This window comes from Elephas maximus, chromosome 2, assembly GCF_024166365.1.
Source record: "Elephas maximus indicus isolate mEleMax1 chromosome 2, mEleMax1 primary haplotype, whole genome shotgun sequence".
NCBI classification, from domain to species: domain Eukaryota; kingdom Metazoa; phylum Chordata; class Mammalia; order Proboscidea; family Elephantidae; genus Elephas; species Elephas maximus.
The window spans coordinates 55,700,359-55,728,347 of record NC_064820.1 but is presented as its reverse complement, the minus strand read 5'-3'; the positions used below and the strand labels follow the sequence as shown (position 1 = coordinate 55,728,347).

At 39.5% G+C, this 27,989-nt stretch overlaps 1 protein-coding gene across 1 annotated transcript in view; it reads right to left on the bottom strand.

Moving 5' to 3' along the window:
- Window positions 1-27,989, bottom strand: part of ITGA1 (integrin subunit alpha 1) — a 229,158-nt gene that overhangs the window by 178,940 nt on the left and 22,229 nt on the right. The gene's annotated exons all lie outside the window — the stretch shown is intronic.

The window sequence follows — 27,989 nt, the reverse complement described above, 5'->3', positions numbered from 1 at the left end:
AAGATATGGTCTTGTCAAAACCAACTAGATAAAAACAGATAATATTGTGAATTTCTTATTAGCTCTTTCCTGATTTTCAGCCTCAGCACATGAAGAAAGTGCTTTAAATGTTTTCCTACGGCAGTTGGGGCTCGCCAAATATCACCAAATAGTCACGTGCTACTCTACATTTCCCATCCTCCCTTATAATTAGGTGGGAGCCACGTGGGCTGATTCTAGTCAATGAATGACGGCAGAACTGATAATGTCACCTCCAGTCAAGGTAGCTAACACTGGTGATCTGTTTGCTATTTATAAGTGCTGTGATCTTACAGGCTATGTGTTGCCAATGGCACATTACAAGACAGAATGGGTGCCACGCAACCCACACTGGCCTGAGGCACATGGGAGAAATAAACCCTTGTGGTATTAAGGCACTGAAATTTTGGGATTTGTCTTCTGAGGCAACTAAGAGTGTCTATGCTGATTAATATATTTACTATTCTGTTGCATAAAGCTTCTGATTACTGTTGTGGTTAGGTGACATCGAGTTGGTTCCAACTCATAGTGACCCTGTGTACAACAGAATGAAACACTGCCCAGTCCTGCACTATCCTCACAATCTTTGCTGTGTTTGAGCCCACTGTTGCAGCCACTTTGTGCATCCATCTCATTGAGGGTCTTCCTCTTTTTCACTGACCCTCTACCTTACCAAGGATGATGTCCTGCTGAAGGGCATTGGTCCCTCCTGATAACACATCTAAAGTACTTAAGACGAATTTTCGCCATCCTCATGTCTATGGAGTATTCTGGCTCTCCTACTTCTAAGACATATTTGTTTGTTCTTCTGGTAGTCCATGATATATTCAATATGCTACACCAATATTCTATGCCAACACCACAATTCAAATGCATCAACTCTTCTTTGATCTTCCTAATTCATTTTCCAGTTTGGGTCAGGGGCACCTTACTCCTTAGTCCTTAAGGTGACATCTTTGCTTTTTAACACTTTAAAGAGGTCTTTTGTAGAAGATTTGTTCAATGCAATGTATCATTTGATTTCTTGACTACTGCTTCCATGGGTGTGATTGTGGATCCAAGTTAAATGAAATCCTGACAACTTCAATATTTTCTCCATTTATCATGATGTTGCTCATTGGTCCAGTTGTGAGGATTTTTGTTTTCTTCATTTTAAGCTGTAATCCACAGTAAGGGCTGTAATATTTGCTCCTCATCAGTAAGTACTTCAAGTCCTTTTCACTTTCAGCAAGGAAGGTTGTGTCATCTGCATACTGCAGATTCTTAATGAGTCTTCCTCTTATCCTGATGCCACATTCTTCTCATAATCCAGCTTCTCAGATTATTTGCCCAGCACACAGATTGAATAAGTATGGTGAAATGATACAACCCTGACACAAATCCTTCCTGATTTTAAACCATGCAGTATCTCTTTGTTCTGTTTGAACAACTCTCTCTTGGTCTATGTACAGGTTCCTTATGAGCAAAATTAAGTGTTCTGGAATTCCCATTCTTTGAAATGTTATCCATAATTTGTCATGATTCACAGAGTCAAATGCCTTTGCATAGTCAACAAAACACAGGTAAATATCTTTCTGATATTCTCTCCTTTCAGCCAAAGATCCATCAGCAATGATATCCCTCGTTCCACATCCTCTTCTGAATCTGGCTTGGATTTCTGGAAGTTCCCTGATTGCCAGATACTTTCAAAATACAATAGAAACGGGTTTTCTAAAATGAGAATTAGAATCTCTAAATGGTGAGAGATTCTGTCATAGGAAATGCCCTTCTAATGTCAACATGGAGATGCTGGCACTGAGGAATGAGTTAACTTCTTGCATTATGATACAAAAAAAAAAAAAAAAAAAAAGGATTGGTTAGCTTTCTACAATTCTCAACATTCTCTAAAGATCTAGGCATTTCATTACTTTTAATGTCTTCCTGGATAAAGGGATGATGTAAAGATAAAGATATTCTTTTAAAAACCAAACCTGTTGCTCTGGAGTCAATTCCGACTCATTCTTTTAAAAAAGGCATTGTTAAAGGTGAAATGGGAAATAATTGTAAAATACTAAGGTCAAAACCTAACTGGTTTAATCTCTGCAGGAAATTCCTTACAACACAATGGTTTGGATGCTGTCAGGTAAGTCATCCTTGAATACACTTCCTAGGAAATTCACAAAATATTCTTGTGCTTCAGAAGGAAATCCTGTCCTGGACATTCATGTACTGGGTCTGAGTCAAAGTCTGAAATTTGTCTACCACAGAAAAACAGCAGAACCTATTGTGCAAATGAGCATGACTCTATGTTAGAACTTCAAAAAAAAGTCCTGTTGAAAGCCAGCTACACTTTGTGATTTACATACTTGGCACCACCATTCAATATACTTAGAGAACCAAACTTTTTTTTTTAAAAAAACTTGGCATGCCACGATGCTAAAGAAGTAGGTGTATATACTAACGTCATTTTTAAACAATTGCTGAGTTAATCATTTATGAATTTATACGCATACAAGCATTTTCACTTCCTTAGATGAACTATCTTAATTAATTATGCCTAATTCATAAGCGTATTCTACATCATGTTCTAGGCCAAGCGTCAGAAAACTGCATCCTGTGTCATATGAACCAAATATAGCCCTCCACCTGTTTTGGTAAATAAAGTTTTAGAGGACACAGACTCGCCCTTTTGTGTACTATTGTCTTTGGTGCCCTAGTGGCATAGTGGTTAAGAGCTTGGCTGCTAACCAAAAGGTTGGGAGTTCATACCTACCATCTATCTATTCCTTGGAAACTCTATGGGGCAGCTCTACTCTGTTCTATAGGGTCACTACGCGTCTGAAAATGACTCGTCAGCAACAAGGTTTATTTATTTATGGCTTCTGCAGTGGATTAATTACTTTTGTTGTGTGGCCTTTCTAGCTGTGGTCTTGTAACTTCCACCCAGGTGATTGTGTGATAGGGTAATTGTGGCCTACTAAGGATTTTTTTTTAAGGGGATTGGTCAGTTTTGCCTTAAAAGAGAGCATTTCCAGAGCAGAGAGGAGCCCACCACCATCGAGGAAAGGGAGACCTGGCAGCAGAGACCCAGGAGCAGGAAATGGTGTGGTGGGCTTCCCGACTCATGGAGAGAAAAAGCTGAGTGCCTCTGGGCAGAGACTGAGGGACAGGGAGAGGCGTGTCTGTAAGCACAGTTGGGGAGAGGCTATCCTGATGGAAGAACTGTATCCTGAATGTTCTTGAGTCTGAATTGTAACAGTTACTTCCCTAATAAAGCTCATAACAAACCTTATTGTAAGTATGGTCTGTGAGTTCTGTGTGGTCCTTGAATGAATCACTGTACCCAGTACAGAGTGCTATGGGAGGGGCGCTTGGTGTCAGAACTGGTAGAGATAGCGAAGGGAGGAGGCATGTCTGACCTCTGCCTCAGAGAAATCAGCCTTGGGCTTTTGATATTGGCTCTCCCTTTCCCTCCTGGAGTTAGAGGAATCAGACACTGACCCCAAGCCATTTTTACAGCTTGCTTTTGTCCTGCAGTGGCATGGTTAATAGTCCCAACAGAGACCTAAAGTATGTGCTATCTCTGATCCTTACAAAAAACATCTGCCAATCTCTTTACAATGAAGCTGAATCTTTTAAAACATGTATATTGAAATTTTGCATATGTAAAGTACACATTTATAATCATTTTAGATCTTGATAAGTCTGTTTTAATCTCCTACATTTCAACACATCAAAGGCCAAAAATTAAATAATATTCTGGCAGATGAAATAAATGTTATTCTGCCTCAGTATTATTTTTATTCTTCAGTGCATTATATCACCGTTGTATATTTCTGTAGATTTCTATCCTCTCTTCTCAAGTTATATTAGCTTCTCTGGAAGGAAGATAATCTCTATATAGTCAGGGTATAAAACCTTTAAAAGGAAAGTGGCATCAGGATTGGAGGAAGACTAACCACCTGTGTTATGCAGATGATGCAACTTTGCTCGCTGAAAGTGAAGAGGACTTGAAGTACTTACCAACGAAGACCAACGACTACAGCCTTCAGTGCAGATTACACCTCAACATAAAGAAAACAAAAATCTTCACAACTGGACCAATAAGCAACATCATGATACATGGAGAAAAGACTGAAGTTGTCAAGGATTTCATTTTACTTGGATCCACAATCAATGCCCACGGAAGCAGCAGTCAAGGAATCAAACGTATTGCATTAGGCAAATCTGCTGCAAAAGATCTCTTTGAAGTGTTGAAAAACAAAGATGTCATTTTAAGGACAAAGGTGAGCCTGACCCAAGCCATGGTGTTTTCAGTAGTCTCATATACATGTGAAAGCTGGGCAGTGAAAAAGGAAGGCCTGAGAAGAATTGATGCTCTTGAGTTATGGTGTTGGCAAAAAATATTGAACATACCATGGACTACCAGAAGAATGAACAAATCTGTCTTGGAAAAAGTACAGCCAGAATGCTCATTACAAGCAAGGATGGCAAGACTTTGTCTCACATACTTAGGATATGTTATCAGGAGGGACTAATCCCTGGAAAAGGGCAATATGCTTGGTAAAGTAGAGAGTCAGTGAAAAAGAGGAAGACCCTCAACAAGATGAATTGACACAGTGGCTGCAAAAATGAGTTCGAGCATAACAACGATTTTGAGGATGGCACTGGACTGGGAAGCATTTTGTCCCGTTGTACGTAGGGTCGCTAGGAGTGGGAACTGATTCAAGAGCATCTAACAATCACAACAACAAAAGGAGAAGGTCAAAGAACACTTGTAACCACCTCCCCCTAAAGCCACAAATTTAGCATTTATTTAGCACCTACTATGTTTTTTTTTTTTATGTGTGTCAAGTGCTTATATAAAGATTGCATAATTTTCTTTTCAGGAAACAATGCTGGGACAACTCGGTTTTTACACGTAGAATGAAGTTGGAGCTGTACCTCATACCACCTACAAAAATTAATTCAAAATGAATCAACAACCTAAATATAAGAAGAGCTAAAACTGTCACTCTTAGAAGGAAACGTAGACCTTGTATTTGGCAATGGATTCTTAGATATAACATCAAAAGCTTGAGCAACAGAAGAAAAATAGATAAACTGCTCTTCATCAAAGTAAAAAAAAAAACAAAAACCTTTTGTGCATCAAAGGACATTATTAAGGAAGTGAAAAGACAACCTACAGAATGGGAGGAAGTATTTAAAAATCATATATCTGATAAGGATTTAACATCCAGGATATCTAGAATATATAAAGAACTCCTCCATCTCAAAAACTAAAAGATAAACTACCCAATCAAAAAATAGGCAAAGAACCTCAATAGACATTCCTTCAAAGAGATACACAAATGCCCATCAAACACATGAAAACCTACTCAACATCAGTAACCATCATTAGTGATGGTTGCACAATATCATTAATTAATAATATGATTAATGCCACTGAATTGTACACTTAAAAATTATTTACAAAGTAAATTTTAAGTTATGTATATTTTACTGCAGTAAAAAAGTAAAAACAAAAATCATCATTTAATCTCTCCCACATTTCCAGGCAGTTTTATTCCCACCTTCTAGATGAGGCTCACAATGGCTAAGTGAAGCCCAAGGTTACAAAATTAATTATGGAATCTAGGTTTGGAGCTAATTCTCCTGAAACCAAGCCTAGGGCATTTTCTTCTCCACCTCTTGCATACAGCAATTCTGGTATGTTAAACTCTGACTTACTTTCATAGAAAAAGAACTCCAAATAAGGGAAAACAAGTTTGGAAAGATTAGCATCTTATTAGGCTTAAAGTAGACTAAATGTCTAATGGAAAAAATTCCTCGGATATGATTTCTAGTGGATAGCCTTTAAAGCTAAGGTTTTGTGAGGTTTAAAAGCGTTCTAAATTGACTCTAAACTCACATAAATTTATCACTCCAAGTGCTTCTTTTTTTTTTGCTTTTAGGGTGCTAATTCTGTCTAGGAAAAGGAACTCAGCTACTCTGTGACACTATTTAAAAAGAGTATTGCAAAGAAAACCCCCACATCCTATATCCAGTCATAATACAGACTTTTACTACTATTATTTTTCCCAAAATTCTGAAAAAAAAGTGAAAAGGTCTGGGAAGGAAGGAACACACCAAAAATCTAGTGTTTTAGAAAAGAGCTTTGCTATCTTTCCAGCAGTATTACACCTCCTAAGCTCTGGGAGAAGACCAGTAAGGCAAGGGGCTCTGAGACTTACTCCCTCCTCTGAACATGGCTACATGGTTCTTCTTTGATAACCAGGATGCTGGTATGCAAAGCAGGGGTGGCCAGGTGCAACTAATGGTAAGCCTACTCAATACTCTTTTAGTCTAATTCATGAAACAGTTCATTCAATAGTCTCTAGTTCCCACACACCTCCCCCAGAACTAAAGTTCCCAGTGTGTTTAAGGAAACCCTGGTGGCGTAATGGTTAAGAGCTACAGCTCTTAACCCCCAGGCACTCCTTGGAAACCCTATGGGGCAGTTCTACTCTGTCCTGTAGGGTCTCTATGAGTCAGAATCTATTTGACAGTAGTGGGTATTTTTTTTTTTTTTTTGGTTTAGTGTGTTTAAGGATAGTGAAGGGGGTATTAGGCCATAGCTCAGGAATGATTCTTTTAGATAAATAGAAATAAACACTAACTTCATGAGTTAAGAGTCCAGCTATGAGTGACTGTCTATAATATGTCACCAATTTTCATCTTTATAATAAAGAAATTACCTTCATTTGACAAAGGCCAATATATCTACTCTGTGTCTGCTGGCAGATGTTTTCTTTCAGAATTGGAAATGTACTTACTCAGTGTTCATGGATATTTATTGAATTCTTAGGAGATAAATTTTAGATTTACAGCATATAAAACAGGTAAAATGTTTTGAGCATTTACTGTGGGCTCAAAAATGTCAATAATCTCACTTAATGTCCAAAAAACCCTATAAGGTTGGCACTGCTATTAACCTTAGTTTATAGATGAGGATGCAGAAGTAACTCACTGAAATAGTATTAGAGATATTGGATCCACGTGGTCTAACTCCACAATTTTTACCATGTTGTTGTTGTTAAGTGCTGTGGAGTCAGTTCCACCTCCTAGCGACCCTATGTACGACAGAACGAAACACTGCCTGGTCCCTTGGTATCCTCACAATTGTTGCCACGTTTGGGCCCATTGTTGCAGTCACTGTGTCAATCCATCTCATTGATAGTCTTCTTTTTTGCTCACTCTCTACTTTACCAAGCGTGATGTCCTTCTCCAGGGACTGGTCCCTCCCGGTAACATGTCCAAAGTAAGTGAGACGAAGTCTTGCCATCCTTGTTTCAAGGAGCATTCTGGCTTTACCACTTAACCACTACTTAATGCCGTTGCCGTGTTATATGCTGTTCCTGCCTTTAAGGAGTTTTTATGATTAGGTTTATTGATACATTTTTATTACGCTTCCTTCAATTATCACTTATAATTACTAGTTTGTGTAAGAGAAACTCACATTATTACATTACATCATAAACACAACAATTACCACTGTAAAAATGTCTTGCAATTAGCCACCTCCTCGAAGTAAAAGTGATGTCCTCAATATTTTAGGGTATAAAAATCACCTGGATTGCTAAACAGGCTTTCATTTACATACAATGCTATCGTTGAAAGGCTTAGATCAGTGTTTTGTAAGCACAGGGGAAGAGATCGACCATTTTCATTCTTCCAATAACAGCTGTAAAACTAGAGCCAGCATCAATTCTGGGCAGGAATACATTCGTCAATGCCCTTCCAAAACAAGCACAGATATCTCCTCCCCAAGCCAATCATGGCCAGCGGTGTTAAAGAGATAAACGTGACAGTGTACGGTTGCCAGACAGCCAGGTCCATTTGAATTTCAGATAAACAATGAATAATTTTTTTGTATAAGAAACCCTGGTGGTGTAGTGGTTAAGTGCCATGGCTGCTAATCAAAAGGTCAGCAGTTCGAATCCACCAGGCGCCCCTTGGAAACTCTATGGGGCAGTTTTATTCTGTTGTATAGGTTTGCTATCAATTGGAATAGGCTCTATGGCAATGGGTTTGGTTTTGGGGTTTTTATGTCCCATTTACTGTTTTTTTTTTTTTCTTTTTCTTTTCCCCTAAATGTTATAACCTTATGAGAGTGGAAGGGAAACACTTGTTCTATGCTTTATTTTACTTTTTATATGTTTTATCTTTTTTAAGCTATCTTACATTTTTAATTTTGGCTCACCTACAAATTTAGATTTAACTTTAGCAGAGTAAAAGTCCTAGTGGCTCTTGCTCTTCCCTACCCTGTGTTTAGCATCTGGTGCCCAACAGGAAATCTGAGTATATGTGCTAGCTGATTCTTCTCCTCTTCCACGCTGAATGTTTGACGGCTAGATTAGAAAACAGTGTTTAGGCTAAGGTCAACTGTGTGTTGGGAGGTGGGGGAGGTATATCATCTTCCTTTTTCCTGGCTTCCATTTCCTTCCAGAAACAAATGTCAGCTGGGTAAAAGCAGAGATAAGAGACCTGAAGTGTCCCTGAGAAGACCTGAGGGTGTAGGCGTCAAGCATTCCTGAGGCGCTTGCATTTCCATGCTGGTGATGCCTCAGGACTGATAAGGAAGCTCTCCCTGAGAGCTTCCCAGGCTGAAAAATGTAAAGATCAACTGACTTTGGGTGTTTAAGTCAGCCACTATTTTAAAGCTACCAATAGGACTGCTTCTTAAATTCTTGCTGTTGAATCAGACACCCAATCCAAGATCAAGAGCTTTGCTATCTCTCAGCAGGCTTACACCTCCCAAGCTCTGGGAGGGGATGTGCAAGGCAAGCAGCTCTGAGACCCAGACACCATGAGCAAACTGAAGTCAAGATTTGAAGTAAATATTCAGGGTAAAAAAAAAAAAGTTGGGTAAAAGGAAAAGTATTTGGTATCAATAATTCAATGAATTTATATGACGAGTTAATATTTTTTTTCCAAGCGAAGGTGAAGGATGAAAGGGATGTGGTCAATGGTTTTCCTGACAAATCGATGTCTTTGCTCTGATAAGGAATGTGAGAGCTAAAAACTCATGGTAAATTAGAAATTGTTCCATAGGGCTGCATGGCGCTGAGTCAGACAGACTTAGGTGGCAGGCTCAGCACCATTGTTGCTTCTTCCAGGAAGTGGCTGAACTGGCATCTGAATAATGCCAGTCTGGCTGCAGGGCTATGGTAAGGAATTTAGTATGTGGTAGATCTCTTACCTCTACTGTTCTAAAATGGTTCATGGGTATGTTTTTTGATCTGGCTATCCAACATTCACATTCCCTTCCCAATTTGGGAAGCCTGTGACATTCCAAGGTATGTCCAAGATGGGCAGGGGAGGAGGAGGCCTGCGAAAGGAGTATAGTATTGAATCCTGCCTCCTGGGACCAGAGTAGTTAAAATGTTTAAATGCAGGGGAAGACAACACCTACTGGTGAAAGTAAGAAGGCATTCAGTTCAATAAACTGGAAGTTAAATGATGGGTCATGGCTGATATCGAACCAGCTTCTACATCATGGGGCTGCACCGGCTTCTATAGTTTCTACACGTGGAACCAGAACCTTCTAGATGGATGGTTAGGATTCTCTGCGTGCACACAGTGGTATCCGTGACTGTGAACTATACACCTAGAATGTGCTCTTCTGTGCTCTCCTCCTTATTGGTTTATACCAACAGCAAAAGTGGGTTTTTCACCTTGAAGCCCCTGTGGAATGAGGTGGGACATGCCTGTGCATCTGATTATAAATAAATGAAAATATTATAAAAGCTGAGAAAGATCCAGTAGCCCATCTCTTGCTGAAGGTAACTCTGGAGGGAGTGAATCCACTGCTTCTGGTGTTGACACCATCTCAGAGAGCTGAAGTAGTGATTAATGGTAGGAAGAGACATGAGGCACTTCTTGTACATCATACCTCCACGGTTGATCTGGGGCTGATATAGCACATGTGCTAGGAAGATGCAATGGAGAGGAGGAAGATGCAATGGAGAGGAGTAATAAGGTAAGTTAAATCGAGCTCCTCCTAATTTCTCAGTATTTTGCTTATATCATCTACTGCAGAAGTGGAATCAGGGATCTGCAAGAGATTATAAAATCAAAGGAAAAAGTTTGATCATTTTTCCAAATTTATAGACTGAAGATCATAAAGCTAAATTTGAGAATCATAAAGGTAAGGTGACTTCCCAAGGTCACAGAGATGATCCACGGTAGACCAAAGATTTTCTAGTCTAGCAACAATGTTCCTACCACTGCTGCACACCAGATGAGTGAAAGAAGGCACTCAGAAGGCGACCCAGGTCTAAATACCATCTTTGCAGGCGGCTCCAGCCCATTGTAATATCCTCCTGTCCTCATCGATTTTAGCTCTTACCCTCTGCACAATATATGATTTTGCAGTCTCGCTCTGTCTTACGTACTTCTTTCATCCCCAAAAGATTGTGTCATCTTTCAAAGAATGGTAACCAGATTCTCTACTTTTTTGTACCCCCTCCACTGTATCTAGCAACATATGTGTGTATAAAAAGCATCAATGAATGTTTGCAAACTGATCAATATTAGCCATAATTGTGAATTTATGAAGGCAATTGAAAAATACATAAAGCTATTAATAAATCCTCCAATGAGGCATTAAAGTTGGACATTAAGGCTAAAGAAATACATCCTTCACATCATCCTTTTTTTTTAATGGGCATAGTTAGGATTTTCTGTTTATATATATAATCACAGTGTACTGGCCATTGATTATGAAGATAATGCTAATGACCCAGGGCGTGGACCAGGACGAGGCAAGCCAGGTGACTACCACACAGATTCAAGGGGGCACTCACTCTCAGGTTGCCTTCTTCAATTTTGTATCCTAGGCATCTGGCTTCCCTCACCCTACTCTAGGCTTTGTAATGACCCACTAACAAATATTTTAAGTTGCCCTTTGAATGGTGAAGATCAATTTATCTACAAGTTCACATTCTTCTTATGTGCTGTCTCTTTTCTTAGCCGGACAGCTGACTGGCATTACGGCCCCAGAACATGGACAAAGCCAACTGGCCCACTCGGTGATAAAGTTCCATGGTTTAATCTGGCTGCAGAAAAGAAACATCTGGGGAGCTTTTGAAATGTACAGATGCCTGGGCTTCTTTCCCAAATATTCTGATTTAATTCTATGGGGGCAGGGCTCAGGCATCGATATGATTTAACAGCTCTCTCAGTGATTCTAAGCAGCCCTGGTGGCACAGGGGTTAAAGTGCTTGGCTGCAAGCCCAAAGGTTGGCAGTTCAAACCCCCCAGCCGTTCTGCAGGAGAAAGATGTGGCAGTCTGCTTCCATAAATATTATAGCCTTGGAAACCGTATGGGACAGTTCTACTCTGTCCTATACAGTTGCTTGGAGCTGGAGTCAACTTGATGGCAGTGGGTTTGATTTTTGGTTGGTGATTCTAACGTGCAAGCACAGTTTGAGAGCCACTGGCAAAACTCAAAGAACCTTCCAATAAAAATAAAGACCCAAGTTTTCTCACTGCTTTGTTGTTTAAGAGTGCGAGCAAAAGCTGACAGGGGAGAAAAACACTAAGGATGAAAGTGGCAGGACTATGCAACCTGGCGTGCCATTGAAATGTGGCAAACTATTAAAAATATTTGTTAATGTCAAGATTTTTGTGTACCTGCTGACAAAGCCATTTGAACAATTGTTTTCTCCCTAATGCTCAAGTTTAAAGGCCCCAACAACTTTGAAAATATGGAAGTATTTGGCAAACCATTGCAAATAAATGACCCTCAGCTCTGGAATTTGCTCCTTCTAGCAAGCTGCACTCTTCAGTGGTCAGCCAAACCCAAAATTTGGCAGCTTTTGGAATATGGTGCAAAATAGATTCCTTTTGAACCTAAAGTCATTAAAGATTAATTTTGCTGGGAAGAGACAAGTTTTTAAACTAACAAGCAATTATTGCTACTGCAGAAGTAGAATCAGGGATCTGCCAGAGATTATAAAATCAAAAGCCACCTCTCTTCCCTCATTCTATAGACAAAGAAACCTGGGCTCAGAGAGACAGAACAATTTGCTCAAGTCACACAATGCATTAATTGCAGAGCCTGGGCATATCTTGATCTTCTGATTTACAGATCAGTTCTCATGTTTGCTCTATCACATTCCACAATGTCCCCTGATAATGATGTGGACTGATACGGTTTCCAAGGTTGTGATCTTTACGGAAGCAGACTGCCACATTTTTCTCCTGTGGAGTGGCTGGTGTGTTCAAACTTCCAAACTTTTGGTTAGCAGCCGAGCTCTTAACCACTGAGCCAACAGGGGTCCTTTTGATTAATACGGTACTTGGTAATTCACAAATGCAGTGGTCTTGAAAGTACTTACAGCTTCAGAAAACTGTGATGTAAAGTACTTTGTAATTTTTTAGCATGCAACATTCTTTCTCTAGTTCCAAATATAAAATCTACTTGCTTTACTTTCTTGATCCTGATAAAGCTTCTAATTCATCCAGATGAACATATGAGAACCTATATATCAAATGAAGATCTAAGAGCTTTAAATCTACAAACAAGCCATTAACAAAAGGCCTTGCCTTTCTCTGCATTTCTTACCAATTCTGTGACTCATGGAAAGTACAGGAGTCAGTGATAATGGTGAAAATGATTATCAGGATAAACATTTGAATACTTATTAAGTGCTATTAAGTTCTAAGGAACCCTGGGTGGCGCAAACAGTTAACGTATTTGCTGGTAATCAAAAGTCTGAGATCAAATCCACTCTGAGGCATCTCTGAAGAAAGACTTGGTGATCTACTTTAAAAAAATCAGTCATTGAAAACCCTATAGAGCACAGTTCTACTCTGACACACACGGGGTCGCCATGAGTCAGCGTCAATGAGGGCAAATTGTTGATTGGTATTAAGGTCTAAGCAAGGAGTTAGGTTCACGCTGAGGAATTAACTAGTGATTACAGACTCATTTTCTTAAAAATATATGACTACATTTAATGAGACTGATGATTTTGTCTCTGTTCTTCCTATCTCCCCACATTCCACATGTTCTTCTATTTCCTTTCAGCTCAGGCTAAGGATACCATTGAGACACAAAGGGTCAGAGAATGATTCCCATGGTGCATTCCTTCGTGTAAAATATATTGTGTTCTTCTCTCCCTTCTGCAGAAAACATCCTTTCCTTCCACCACATCCAATCCATGTTGGCCTGTAGAGAAATGCACCATTCAAAAGAGAAGTTGTTATTATTTGTTGAGAGCGTTTTCCCTAAATTTGACAACAAAGGATGAAACGATGAGATAAGAAAGATCCCATGTGGGACCTTCTACTGTACAACCACAGGGCCTTTTCCAGGCCCACACTAGTGCCCTATCACTTTTTCTTCCTGATAGCTGTCTGCTTCTCCTTCCCTGAGATGGCCTTCACCACCCACCCTAGCCTGGACATCCTCTTTTCTAAGAACGGCTGTGGAGTGAGACAGAATGTCTCAATCTCCCCCACCTCCTTGCTGTCCTGAAAACAAGCAATGAGCTCCCTTTTCTGGTTTAACTGTTAGTCACAAGAGAGAAACGGGAGATAATAAAAACATGGAAAATACAAAGGTTCTGGAAGACTCTAAGTCCTTTCAATCATAGTCCCTGATTCATATTTCTGATTCCACTAATACCTTTCTTACTTATTTTTGAAGGTAGTAGACAATGTAATCTCCTTTCTCCATGATGTCTCTCCTTCTCAGGTTTGTTAACTCTTTACCGTAAATATTTACTATCTGGAGAGCTTAGGTATTACAAGGACCACTAGCAAGAGGCAAAAATATTATCAGAGTGAAGTTAAGAGACTGTAAAAGAGGAATGTTCTCATCTCCCTTTGCCTCATCTCTCTGGAAAGTAATAGAAGATCAGTCTGGCTTCTGGAATGATCTGAAGACACCTCCTCACTGGAGTCAGGCTAAGTTAAGAGTGCCCCGCTGAGCTCCACATTCCTGCGCATTTCTTATTCCTGCCTCTATTGCATTGCTGACATCACTTGTCTGCTATCTGCTTCCCATATTAGACTGTGTTTTTCTGGAAGGCAGGGACTGTGATCTTCTCTATTCACCTCATACCCCTGGGGACTAGCAGAGTGCCTGGCACATATTGGGTACTTAGTAAATGTCAGAAGAATGGAATGTTTCTCAGAAGAAAAAAAGCAGACTGAGTTTGTCTCCAGCAGAAGGTAAATACTTCCCCAGGGAATGGGTTATAGGACTTTAAAGCTGACTTTGGGTCTCTGTGATGCTGCTGAGAGAGGAATTGTCTTGCCCCAGGCAGAAGAATAGTGGGATAAGTAAGGAGTGTTCAAGACATTTTTTGGGTCCTGGGTGGTGCAAATGGTTAAATACTTGATTACTAACCAAAAACTTGAAGGTTTGGACCCACCCAGAGGCACGATTGATGACAAGCCTGGTGATCTGTTTCCAAAAGGTCATAGCCTTGAAAACCCTATGGAGTAGCTCTACTCTCACATGTGGGGCTGCCACGAGTCGAAATCTACTGGAGGACAACTAACAACAAGGCATTTTTAAATCCCACGTTGTTCCTTATTCCCCTTTCCCAACCCACACCCAATATGCATTGGTGATAAGAAAAGGGGTAAGAAGTTTGAACGGGTTGTATCAAACAGGAATGAGGGCCCTATGAAAAAACTTGTTTATATGACTTAGAGAAAGTTACCAGTCTTCTCTTAGTTTACGTCTGTATAATGAAGTGAGTTTAAGTTAGAAGATATAATTTCCTTCCAGTTTTAACCTTCTAGGATTCTAAATGATTCAGAGCCAAGTACTGCAAGGCATTTTCAATCATCCCCTCGACCAATTTATTGGAAAAAAGTGACTTCTATCATTGCCAACAATACATTCGGGGAGAAAGAACGAAGTGTAAATTATGGACTTATGGCCACAGGATCAAATACGCTAAAGCACAAGATTAAAATATGTTTTACATCCACAGAACAATTATTCATGATGGTGTCAAACAAAAAGTTCTAGTCAGTGTTTACACTAGGAGTTGATGAAAAATTCCAGACATAAAACTTCTGGAACTTAGGCTTGAACTCAGAAGACCTCCCACCTCTGAATAAATTTTACAACTAGAATCCATTGGGATTTTTTTTTTCCACCTTAACAAGAATTCATCATTTAACCATTATTTGTGTATTCTTATTGTGGCTATTGTGGTATTGTAAACTCTGGTTATCTGGAACTGTCATTTTAGGGGGATAGATAGCTAAAGATGTATTTGCCTTTAATTTTGGATGAAAACCATTTTGACAGACATTACATTTCCTTGGCTTCTATAACAAAATGCACTGAGTGTAATTTAATCTTTTTCTCACTATGAACATCAGCTAATGTAATGTAATTCAATAATGTCTTTAAAGGCCAATGAAATACTCTAAGCCTCAGACTTTCTCATAGTGCTTCAGAATCCTCCTCAATTGGCAATTGTCCTCTCTGACTGTTGTCACCTCCCTGTCAGCTTGACCACTTGTGGCAATTTCTCTATCTATGATATCTAATTTGCTAAATAAAGGCAGGGAAAGTTTTTTGATTCATTTTTGCATAAACAAGGGTTGCATAGTTCCTGCTGCTTAAGGTGCTTACTAAATACATGTTGAAATAATGCATGAATTAATATAATAGGCTTTAAATAAAGCAAGCTTGCTAAAACTAGGTGTGAAATAATAATAGGCTTTGAGAAAAGGCTTGAGGGTCTTTCTTCAATACATAAACTTCTAGCATTTTCTATATACTCTCTAATTCTCAACTATGTTGCAGATAGAGTACCATAGGACTGAGTTTCTGATTTTTCATGATTGATGTCTAAAAAACAGTGATAGGTAAATTTAAAAAAAAATACAAAAGCATTGCATAAACTTTGGCTTATTATATAAAGTTTACTGTCATCAAATACATTTTTCAATTCCTAGGTACACATAGATCAAGAACCAGTCGTTCAAACAGAACAAAGGGATACTGAGAGGTTTAAAGTCAAGAGGGGTGTGCATCAGGGTTATATTCTTTCACCACACTTGTTCAATCTGAAAGCTGAGCAAACAATTCAAGAAGCTGGACTCTATGAAGAAGAACGGAGGAATGGGACATCAAGATTGGAGGAAAACTCATTAACAACCTGTGATACACAGCTGACACAACCTTCCTTGCTGAAAGCACTTACTGATGAAGACTAAAAACCACAGCTTTCAGTATGGATTAAACCTCAGCATAAAGAAAACAAAAATCCTCACAACTGGACCAGTAAGTAACATCATAATAAACTGAGAAAAGTTTGAAGTGGTCAAGGATTTCATTTTACTTGGATCCACAATCAATGCCCATGGGAACAGCAGTCAAGAAATCAAATGACTTATTGCACTGGGCAAATCTGCTGCAAAAGACCTCTTTAAAATGTTAAAAAACAAAGATGTCACCTTGAGGACTAAGGTGCACCTGATCCGGGCCATGGTATTTTTAATCACCTCATATACGTGCAAAAGCTGCATAATGAATAAGGAAGATCAAAGAAGAATTGATGCCTTTGAATTACAGTGTTGGCAAAAAAATATTGAGTATACCATGCATGCCAAAAAAATGAAAAAATCTGTCTTGGGAGAAATACAGCCAGAATGATCCTTAGAAGCGAGGATGGGGAGACTTCCTTTCATGTACTTTGGACATATCATCAGGAGGGACCAGTCCCTGGAGAAGGCCATCATACTTGGTAAAGTAGAGGGTCAGTGTAAAGGAGGAAGATCCTCAAGGAGATGGATTAACACAGTGGCTACGATTAAAAAAAAAAAAAAAAAAAAATTTTTTTTTTTTTTTTTTTACGGTAAGTGGGCTCAAAATAGCAACGATTGTGAGAATGGTACAGGACTGGGCAGTGTGTTCTGTTGTACATAGATACAAATACCAAACTAAATCCAGTACCATCAAGTCAATTCCAGCTCATAGTGACCCTATAGGGCAGAGCAGAACTGGCCCCACGGGGTTTCCAAGGAGCAGCTGGTGGATGTGAACTACCAATCTTTTGGTTAGCAGCCAAGCTCTTAATTACTGTGCCACCAGGGTTCCTGTACATAAATAGGTCCCTCTGAATTGGAACTGACACGACAGCACCTAACAACTACAACAAAGTACAATACATATTCTGTTGTGATCTATAGGGCTTAGTAAAGTAGAAGGCCAATGAAAATGTGGGAAATCCACAATTAAATGGATTGAGACAATAGCCGCAACTATACCCAGAACCTGGCAATGTTTGTTCTGTTGTACATAAGGTCACCATGAGTCTGAGCTGATTGGATGGCAAATAACAACAACTGGCAAACACATGACCTACTCCAAACAGAAATCTGAGGAATGAAACTGGCATTCTTATGTTTTTTAGGGAGTTGTCTGATTGGTCCCCTGATCATGTTAACTAGCATGGGAGTTTGAACAAATTACTTAACCTCTTTTAATTTCAGTTTCCTTATCTGAAAGTGGTGATGAAAAAATCTTTTTCTCACAGAGTTCTTATAAGAATTAAATGAAATGATGCATTTAAAAGCATTGTCAAAGGACATGGCACTTAATAAGTACACGGTTGCTTTTATTATAATAGGTTGTCATTCCTGGAGTGGGGACAGTTGTGCCAACCCTGGGCACAGGCAGGCAATGTGGCTGCAAAGTCATTTTTCTCTTGTATTTGCTGCTTGGCAGGTGCTGCCTCTGCTTGAGTATTGGGTGTTTAGAACCAAATGTGATATCCCAAATGCAAATAAACTCTTAAGTCCTCTAAGTCTCTAACATTATAGAAAACAAGCATGTCCATTAAAACACTATTCTAAAAAGTGGGATTTTATTGTGGGCAATGTTAAGTGATGAAGGAATGGAAATTTAAAAGAAGACTGATAACCCAAGACCCCAGAATTTATAATAAATACCAGAATCCTTAGCAACTGGAACCTGGAAATACAAAACCTTCCCATACGAATTCCAATTATTATAAAATCAAAATATTCATTGTAGAAAGCAAAACACACAGGCTCAAATTTGAATGAAACTAAAGGATTACAAACAAGGCAGATTTCCTTGGGGAAACACATTTCTTTTTCTTCAATATAAATTAACAAATACACAACAACCCAGTTTCTTTCCCAGTGTCGTCATAACCAAATGTACTTAAAATGGAGAAATTACATACTACAGAATAAATGGTCTACCTTACAAATTATTATACTTGGAAATGTATTAAAGAACGCTACAATATGGGTGGGACTCCATATGGTGATACTACACCAACCACTCCCTAAAAAGAAAAGAACTCTTGCTAAAGAAACACAATGAATGAGATTTTATACCTGCACTTAACAATTTAACAATTATACCAATGTTTTTACATATTCTTTCTAACCTAAATACCTCCTTACTGGACTTGGCCAATTGTCTCTTTTATTTCTAAGTGAAGCTTACCTGCTACTTGGAAACTATGTTAAGTAACTCCTCAGATTGTTCTCCTTGTTAAATCACAGGACATTTATACCATTATTAAAAATCTTATTTTTCAGCATCTTAAACATCTGCATTGCTGACTTTTGATTTTTTTCTAAATAAGGTATCTCTGATACACAAAAATAGTAAACTTGCATCTCAACTTCTTTAGAAATCATTTTGGATTTTTAGTAACATTTTTGCATTAAACTTCTAAGCTGTTGACAACTCATCACTGGTAAACATAATGCAATTAGAAAATCTTGACTAGCACTCCTCTGTAATGCAAAATCTCCTGGAATACAGAAAAAAGAATTATAGGATTATGTTTAGAATTGCCATGGAAAGTCAATTCTGACTACACTGACTGTGATAGTTAATGTTATGTGTCAACTTGGCTAGTCTATGATTCCCAGTATTGTGTGCCTTTCCTCCATTTTATGACCTGATATAATTATCCTCCATTTTATATGTTGTAAATCCAGACCTATGTCATAATTTAATCTGCAGGGACCTTTATCGCCTTTCCCTTCCACAAGACATCGCACTGGTCCATTACATTGATGACATTATGTTGATTAGAACCAGTAAGGAAGAAGTAACAATGATTCTAGACATATTGGTAAAACATTTGTGTGCTAGAAGGTGGGAAATTAATCCAACAAAAATGCAGGCACCTTCCACCTCAGTGAAATTTCTAGGTATCCAGTGGTGTAGGACATGTCTAGATATTCCTTCTAAAGTTAAGTTGTTACATTTGCCCCTCCTACAACTAAAAAGGAGGTCCATTGCCTAGTTCGACTCTGGATTTTGGAGGCAACAAATCCCTCATTTGGGTGTGCTACTCCCGCCTCTTTATCAAGTGACTCGAAAAACTGCTAGTTTTGAGTGGGGAACAGACCAAGAGAAGGCTCTGCAACGGGTTCAGGCTGCCATGCAAGCCACTCTGCCACTTGGGCCATATGACCTGGTGGATCGAGTGGTCCTTGAAGTGTCCGTGGCTGTTTGGAGTCTTTGGCAGGCTTCTATTGGTGAATCACAACGCAGACTCAGGATTTTGGAGCAAAGCCCTGCTTTGTAGATAACTTCTGTAGATAACTACTCTCCTTTTGAAAAACAGCTTTTGGCTTATTAGTGGGCCTTAGTAGAGGCTGAATGTTTAACCATGGTTCCACCAAGCCACCATGCAGCCTGAGCTGTCTATTATGAACTGCGTGTTGTATAACCCACAGAGTTACAAAGTCAGATGTGAAGAGCAACCCTCCATCATTACATGGAAATGGTATATACGATATTGGGCTTGATCAGGACCCGAAGGCAAAAGTAAGTTGCGTGAGGAAGTGGCCCAAATGCCCATGGTTTCCACTCCTGTCACATTACCTTCCCTCTCACAGTCTCCATCTATGGCCTCCCGGGGAGTTCTTTATAATCAGTTGACTGAGGAAGAGAAAACTCATGCCTGGCTTATAGATGGTTTTGTGTGATATGCAGGCACCACTCTGAAGTAGACACTGGCAGCACAGCAGCCCCTTTCTGGGACCTCCATGGACAGTGGTGAAGCAAAATCCCCCCAGTGAGCAGAACTTCGAGCTCCTGTTGTTCACAACAGCCAAGTGTGAGACTGTATACTGATCCATGGGCTGTGGACAATGGTTTGGCAAGATGGTGGGGGACTTGGAAGGAACTAGATTGGAAAATTGGTGACAAGCAGGTCTGGGGAAGAGGTATGTTGATAGACCTCTCTGAATGGGTTAAAGTGAAGATATTTGTGTCTCATATGAATGCTCACCAAAGGGTGACCCTAGCAGAGGAAGATTTTAACAACCTAGTGGATAGAATGATGTGTTCTGTGGAAACCAGTCACCTTTTTCTCTAGCCACTCCTGTCATTGCCCAATGGACTCATAAACAAAGTGGCCATGGTAGCAGGGATAGAGGTTAGTCATAGGCTCAGCAACATGGACTTTCATTTACCAAGGCTGACTTGGCTACAGCCACTGCTGAGTTCCCAATCTGCCAGCAGCAGAAACCAACACTGAGTCCCTGATATGGCATCATTCCTCGAGTCAATGAGCCAGCAACCTGGTGGCAGGTTAATTATACTGGTCTGTTTCCATCGTGGAAAGGTAAGCATTTTGTTCTTACTGGGATAGACACTCTGAATACAGATTTTCCCGCCCTGCATGCAATGCTTATTCCAAAACTACCATTCATGTGCTCACAGAATGCATCATCCACCATCATGGTATCCCACACAGCATCACCTTGGATCAAAAGACTCACTTCACAGCAAATGAAGTTCATCGATGCACCCATGCTCATGGAATTCAATGGTCTTACCATGTTTCCTATCATCCTGAAGCAGCTGGGTTGATCGAATGATGGAACAGCCTTCTAAAACACAATTAAGGTGCCAGCTAGGTGGTAATAATTTGCAGGGTTGGGCAATGTTCTCCAGAAGGCTGTATATGCTCTAAACCAGCGTCCAATATATGGTGCTGTTTCTCCCACACACATAATTCATGGGTCCAGGAATCAAGGAGTGGAAATGGGAGTGGCACCACTATTACCCTTGGTGACCCACTCACAAAATTTCCTTGCACCCTATGCTCTGCAGGTCTAAAGGTGTTAGTTCCAAAGGGAAGAATGCTCACACTGGAGACACAACACTTACTCCACTGAACTAGAGGTTAAGAATGCCACCCGACCACTTTGGGCTCCTCATACCTGTGGATCAACACGCAAAGAAGGGAATTACCATATCGGCTGGTGTGACTGATACTGATCACCAAGAGGAAATTGGATTGATATTACATAATGGAGGTAAAGAAGAGTATGCCTGGAATACAGGAGACTCCTTAGAGCGTCTCTTAGTACTACCACCTCCTGTTATTAAAGTCAATGCAAAAATACAACAACCCAATTCTGACATGGCTACTAATGGCCCAGACCCTTCAGGAATGAAGGTTTGGGTCACCCCACCAGGCAAAGAACCACAACCAACTGATTTGCTTAATGAGGGTAAAAAAAAAAAAAAAAAAGAGATATTAAATGGCTGGTGGAATAATACCAGTTACAACTAACAATGACTGTAATTGTTCATATATAGATATAGACATATAGATATAGATACAGCAAACATTTTTATTTTCTTCCCTTCCTTATCCCATCATTTACAAAATGTAAGATGTAAATAGGGCTAGTGCATTTTTGGTTGTACGCATGCTAGTTGCATCATGTTAGGCACAAATATGACTATATAATTGTCTTTATTTACAGGGTATGTGGTTTAAGAAGTTGTGTACAGGTGCGAAGTTGACATGGTGTTAGCTGTGATGGTTAATGTCATGTGTCAACTTGGCTAGGCCATAATTCCCAAAAATTTGTGATTTTTTTCCATTTTGTGATGACATAATTTTCCCCCATTTGTGATATTATTATTCTCCATTTTTGGAGGTTGTAAATCCTAACCTCTAAATGTTAATGAGGCAGAATTAGTGTGAAGTGTATCTTGAGTCACAGCATTACAAGAGGTGTGACTCAACTTACACCCTTACTCAAGTCACACCTTTATTCTGATATAGTGGGAGTTTCCTTTGGAATGTGGCCTGCATCCAATATAGATAGACAGACAGATAGATGGATGGATGTTCTGGCAAGGCTCTCCATTGCTGTGAATCCTGCATCTGGCTCATCATCATCTGCTTTCCAGTTCTTGTGACTTAAGCCTGCTGTCTGACCTGCTGATTCTGGGATTCACTAGATTCCGCAGCCCTGTGAGCCAACGGCCTACCATCTGACCTGATGATTGTGGCCTCACCAGTCCCTGTAACCACATGAGTCAGGGGAAGCCTCCAGCCTGGTGCCTGACCCACAGATTTGGGACTTGCTAGCCTCCAAAATAGTGTGGGCCATTTCCTTGAGGCAAATCTCTACATATATGTTTATCTCTATATGCTTCACTGAATTTTCTTCTCTAGAGAACCCAGTATAAGTCATTGACACTATAGGACAGAGTGGAATTGCCCCATAGAGTTTCCAAGGCTGTAACCTTTATGGAATCATACTGTCACATCTTTCTCCCCTGGAGCAGCTGGTAGGTTTAAAATGTTGACCTTTTGGTTAGCAGCCAAGTGCTTACCCACTGCATCACCAGGGCTCAGTATGTTTAGAATATATAAACTAATTCTCCTAGAACATCTAAACTGAATCATAGGACTGATACCAATTTGAAGAAAAGTACTTCATTTACAGTTTTTAAATTTTTATCTTAAGTAGTGTTTTTTGTTTGTTCTTTCTAGTTGCTCTTCAACTCTTCACCTTAATTTCTCCTATTTGGGAACTCTGGTAATTGGAATGCAAAAGTTAGAAACAAAGAAGAAGGATTAGTAGTTGGAAAATATGGGCTTGGTGACAGAAACAACCCCAGATATTGAATGATAGAGTTTTTCGAGACCAATGACTTATTCATTGCAAATACCTTTTTTTCAACTACATAAAAGATGACTATACAGGTGGGCCTCATGGAATGGAATACACAGGAGTCAAATAGACTGCATCTGTGGAAAGAGACAATGGAGAAGCTCGATATTATCAGTCAGAACAAGGCCAGGGGTCAAATGCAAAACAAACCGTCAGTTTCTCATATGCAAGTTCACGCTGAAGCTGAAGGGAAATAGAACAAGTTAATTAGAGACAAACTATGACCTTGAGTATATCCCACCAGAATATAGAGACCATCTCAAGAATAGATTTGGTGCATTGAACACTAATGACTGAACACCAGAGAAGCTGTGGGATGGACATCAAGGATATCATGCTCGAAGAAAACAAAAGGTCATTAAAAAGACAGGAAAGAAGGAAAAGATCAAAATGGTTGTCACAAGAGACTCTGAAACTTGTTCTTCAATGCTGAGTAGCTAAAGTGAAAGGAAGAAATGATGAAGTAAAAGAGCTGAACAGAAGATTTCAAAAGGCTGCTTGAGAAGACAAAGTATTATAATGACATATGCAAACACCTGGAGTGAGAAAACCAAAAGGGAAGAGCACGCTCAGCATTTTTCAAGTTGAAAGAACTGAAAGAAAAAATTCAAGCCACAAGTTGCAATATTGAAGGATTTTATGGGCAAAATATTGAAGGACACAGGAAACATCAAAAGAAGATGGAAGGGATATACAGACTATTGACCAAAAAGAATTGGTCAGTGTTCAATCATTTCAGCATATGATCAAAAACCAGTGTTACTGAAGGAAGAAGTCCAAGCTGGACTAAAAAAAAAAAAAAAAATTTTTTTTTTTTTTTGGACTAAAGGCACTGGCAAAAAACAAGTCTCCAGGAATTGACGGAATATCAATTGAAATGTTTCAGCAAATGGATGCAGAGCTTGAGGTGCTCACCTGTCCATGCCAAGAAATTTAGAAGACAGCTACCTGGCCAACCAACTGGAAGAGATCAATATTCGTGACCATGCCAAACAAGGTGATCCAACAGAATGTGAAAACTATCAAAAAATATCATTAATATATAACACATAAGTAAAATTTTGCTGAAGATAATTCAGGAATGGTTTCAGCAGTAAATCGATGGGGAACTGCCAGAAAGTCAATTCAGATTCAGAAGAGGGTATGGAATGAGAGATATCACTGCTGATGTCAGATGGATCTTGGCTGAAAGCAGAGAACACCAGAAAGATGTTTATATGTTTTATTGACTATGCAAAGTCATTCCACTCTGTAGATAATAACAAATTATGGATAACATTTCAAAGAACGGGAATTTCAGAACAGGGAACCTATACATAGACCAAGAGGCAGTGTTTCGAACAGAACACGGATATGTTGTTGTTGTTAGGTGCCCTCGAATCAGTTCCAACTCACAGCAACCCTATGCACAACAGACCGAAACACTGCCCAGTCCTGCGCCATCCTCGCAATTGTTGCTATGTTTGAAGTCATTGTTGCAGCCACTATGCCAATCCATCTCGCTGAGGGTCTTCTTCTTTTTCGCTGATCCTCTACTTTACCAAGCATGATGTCCTTCTCCAGGGACTAATCCCTTCTGAAAACATGACCAAAGTATGTGACACATAGTCTCGCCATCCTTGTTTCTAAGGAACATGCTGGTTGTACTACTTCCAAGACAGGTTTGTTTGTTCTTTTGGTAGTCCGTGGTATATTAAATATTCTTCGCCAACACTGCAATTCAAAGGTGTCAATTCTTCTTTGATCTTTCTTATTCACTGTCCAGTTTTCCAATGCATAGGAGGTGATTGAAAACACCATGGCTTGGGTCAGGCACATTTTAGTCCTCAAGGTGACATCTTTGCTTTTCAACACTTTAAAGAAGTCTTTTGCAGCTGATTTGCCCAATGCAGTGTATCTTTTGATTTCCTGACTACTGCTTCCATGGCTGTTGATTGTGGATCCAAGTAAAATGAAATCGTTCACAACCTCAATCTTTTCTCTGTTTATCATGATGTGGCTCATTGGTCCAGTTGTGAGGATTTTTTGTTTTTATGTTAAGGTCTAACCCATACTGACGGCTGTGGTCTTTGATCTTCATCAGTAAGTGCTTCAAGTCCTCTTCACTTTCAGCAAGCAAGGCTGTGCCATCTGCTTATCGAAGGTTAATGAGTCTTCCTCCAAACCTGATGTGGCATTCTTCTTCATATAGTCTAGCTTCTTGGATTATTTTCTCAGCATGCAGATTGAATAAGTATGGTGAAAGGATACAACCCTGACGCACACCTTTCCTGGCTTTAAACCATGCAGTATCCCCTTGTTCTGTCCAAACAACTGCCTCTTGATCCATGTACAGATTACTCATGAGCACAATTAAGTGTTATGGAATTCCCATTCTCCGAAATGTTATTTGTAATTTCTTATGATCCACAGAGTCAAATGCCTTAGCATAGTCAATGAAACACAGGTAAACATCTTTCTGGTATTCTCTGCTTTCAGCCAGGATCCATCTGGCATCTGCAGTGATATCCCTGGGTCCAAGTCCTCTTCTAAATCCGGCTTGAATTTCTGGAAGTTCCCTGTTGATGCACTGCTGCAGCAGCTTTTGAATGATCTTCAGCAAAATTTTGCTTGCATGTGATATTAACGATATTGTTCTATAATCTCCACATTCAGTTGAATCACCTTTCTTGGGAATAGGCATAAATATGGCCATCTTCCAGTCAGTTGGCCAGGTAACTGTCTTCCCAGTTTCTTGGCATAGACAAGTGAGCACTTCCAGTGCTGCATCCATTTATTGAAAACATCTCAATTGATATTCCATCAATTCCCGGAGCCTTGTTTCTCTCCAGTGCCTTCAGAGCAGCCTGGACTTCTTCCTTCAGTACCATTGGTTCCTGATAATATGTTACCTCCTGAAATGGTTGAATTTCTACCAATTCTTTTTGGTATAGTGGCTCTTTGTATTCCTTCCATCTTCTTTTGATGCTTCCTGTGTCGTTTAATATTTTCCCTATAAAATTCTTCAGTATTGCAACTCAAGTCTTGAATTTTTCCTTCAGTTCTTTCCACTTGAGAAATGCTGAGCATGCTCTTCACTTCTGGTTTTCTATCTCCAGGTCTTTCACGTGATCATAATACTTTGTCTTCTCAAGCAGCCTTTTGAAATCTTCTGTTTAGCTCTTTTATTTCGTCATTTTTTCCTTTTGTTTTAGCTACTCGATGTTTAAAAGCAAGTTTCATAGTCTCTTCTGACATCCACTCAGATTTTTTCTTTCCTGTCTTTTTAATGACCTCTTGCTTTCTTCATGTATGATGTCCTTCCACAAATCGTCTGGTCTTCAATCATTAGTTTTCAGAACAAGGGTATGCTGCATGGTTTAAAATCAGGAAGGTATGTGTCTGGGTTGTATCATTTCACCATAGTTATTCAATTGATGATTTTGGATTATGGTGTTGACTTTGAATCTTCGAGTTTCAAGTACCTGTGGAATATCTGGGATGTTTTCCCAGCAGATTTCTTACTCCCTTCAGGTTTTCGCTCAACTGTCATGTCAGTGAGGCCTTCCCTAACTAGCCTTTGTAAATATGTAACTTTTTTAAGATTCCCTTCCCTTTTCCTTGTCTTATTTTTTCTCTGTAACATTTCACTTAGTTGTTTTGTTTATCATCTGTCTAGAATGTAAGTTCCATGAGCTCCCCTTCCAAACCAGCTCCTCTTCCTATACTTCCTGTTTCTTTGAATTGTGCTGTCATCTCTTCCACCATTTAAGAAAAAATCTGAGATTTATCCCAGACTACTCTTTTGGTAATCCTGAACTAAATCTGCTGCCCAAGTTTTTTGATCCTGTCTCCTAAAGCCTCCTATTGACTTCTTTTCATTCCTATTGCAAGGAATATTGCTACCAGGACACCATCATTTTTCCCTTGGATTCTGTGAATATGCATTTTCCTAACTGGTCTTGATTCATCCTTGATGCTGCCAAACAGTGATTATCTGTGAAATGCAGAATGTATCATGGCATTTCCCTGTTTAAACTTTACAGAGGTTTCTCATTATGGTCAAAACCTAGTTCCTTATTGTGGCATGGAGGACCAATATCATTAATACATACCCTCCCAACCCCCTTCATTCCCACTTACCTTTTCGGGTTTCTGTGGGACAGATACAGCTTCTCAATATTTTAGGTAAATTTACTGGACTTCTGCTCCATAAAGTAACCACTGGCAACACTTTGTCCTCTTACACACTCCTACAAGTTACCTATAGCACTGATTTCTTTACATGTGTCTCTTTCCCAAACCCAGACCAATGCTTGGTTCAAGGTAGACACTAAACAAAGGAATGAATAAAACTAAATATAATACTCCTAATTTGGTGCAATCGAAATACAGACACCACATATCTAAGCTCCGGCCTCAGGCAAGAGTTCCTCCCTCCTCAAATCCTCAGAATCACTTTAAGAGCCCCCTTCAACATTTCATTCAACAATCCTGTTACTGTATGCAAATAGCTAGTCTTATTCACTTGAAAAACCAACTGATTTAAAAGCACAATAATCCCTTCCTGCAGAAGAGCTTCTGTTATGAGATATTCACGTATATATCAAGTTTCATCTGTACACTTTTTTTAGGAACCAAGAGAATTTCAGTTCCAGAACATATGGGCTACAGAAATTATGAGTCCCTTTTGCTAAAGACAATTCGTCGTTGAGAGAATTGCTTGTAGGGATTAAAAAAGGAAACTACACTTAGTGATAGAAAATAGGTAGATAAAAGAAAATTAGCTTTACAAATCTACTCTGGTGGCATGTTGGGGGAGAAAAATCCAATTTGCGTAAAATGGGATAATGAAAATAAAATCCAGGATCAACAATCCAGTCATAAAATTAGCAAGGTATTTAACACATAAATGGGGCGGGGCGGGGGGGGGGATAGCAACATATAATTTGATTACGTATTGTTACCTAGAGTAGGAGCCCTGGTGGTGCAGTGGTTAAGAGCTCAGCTGT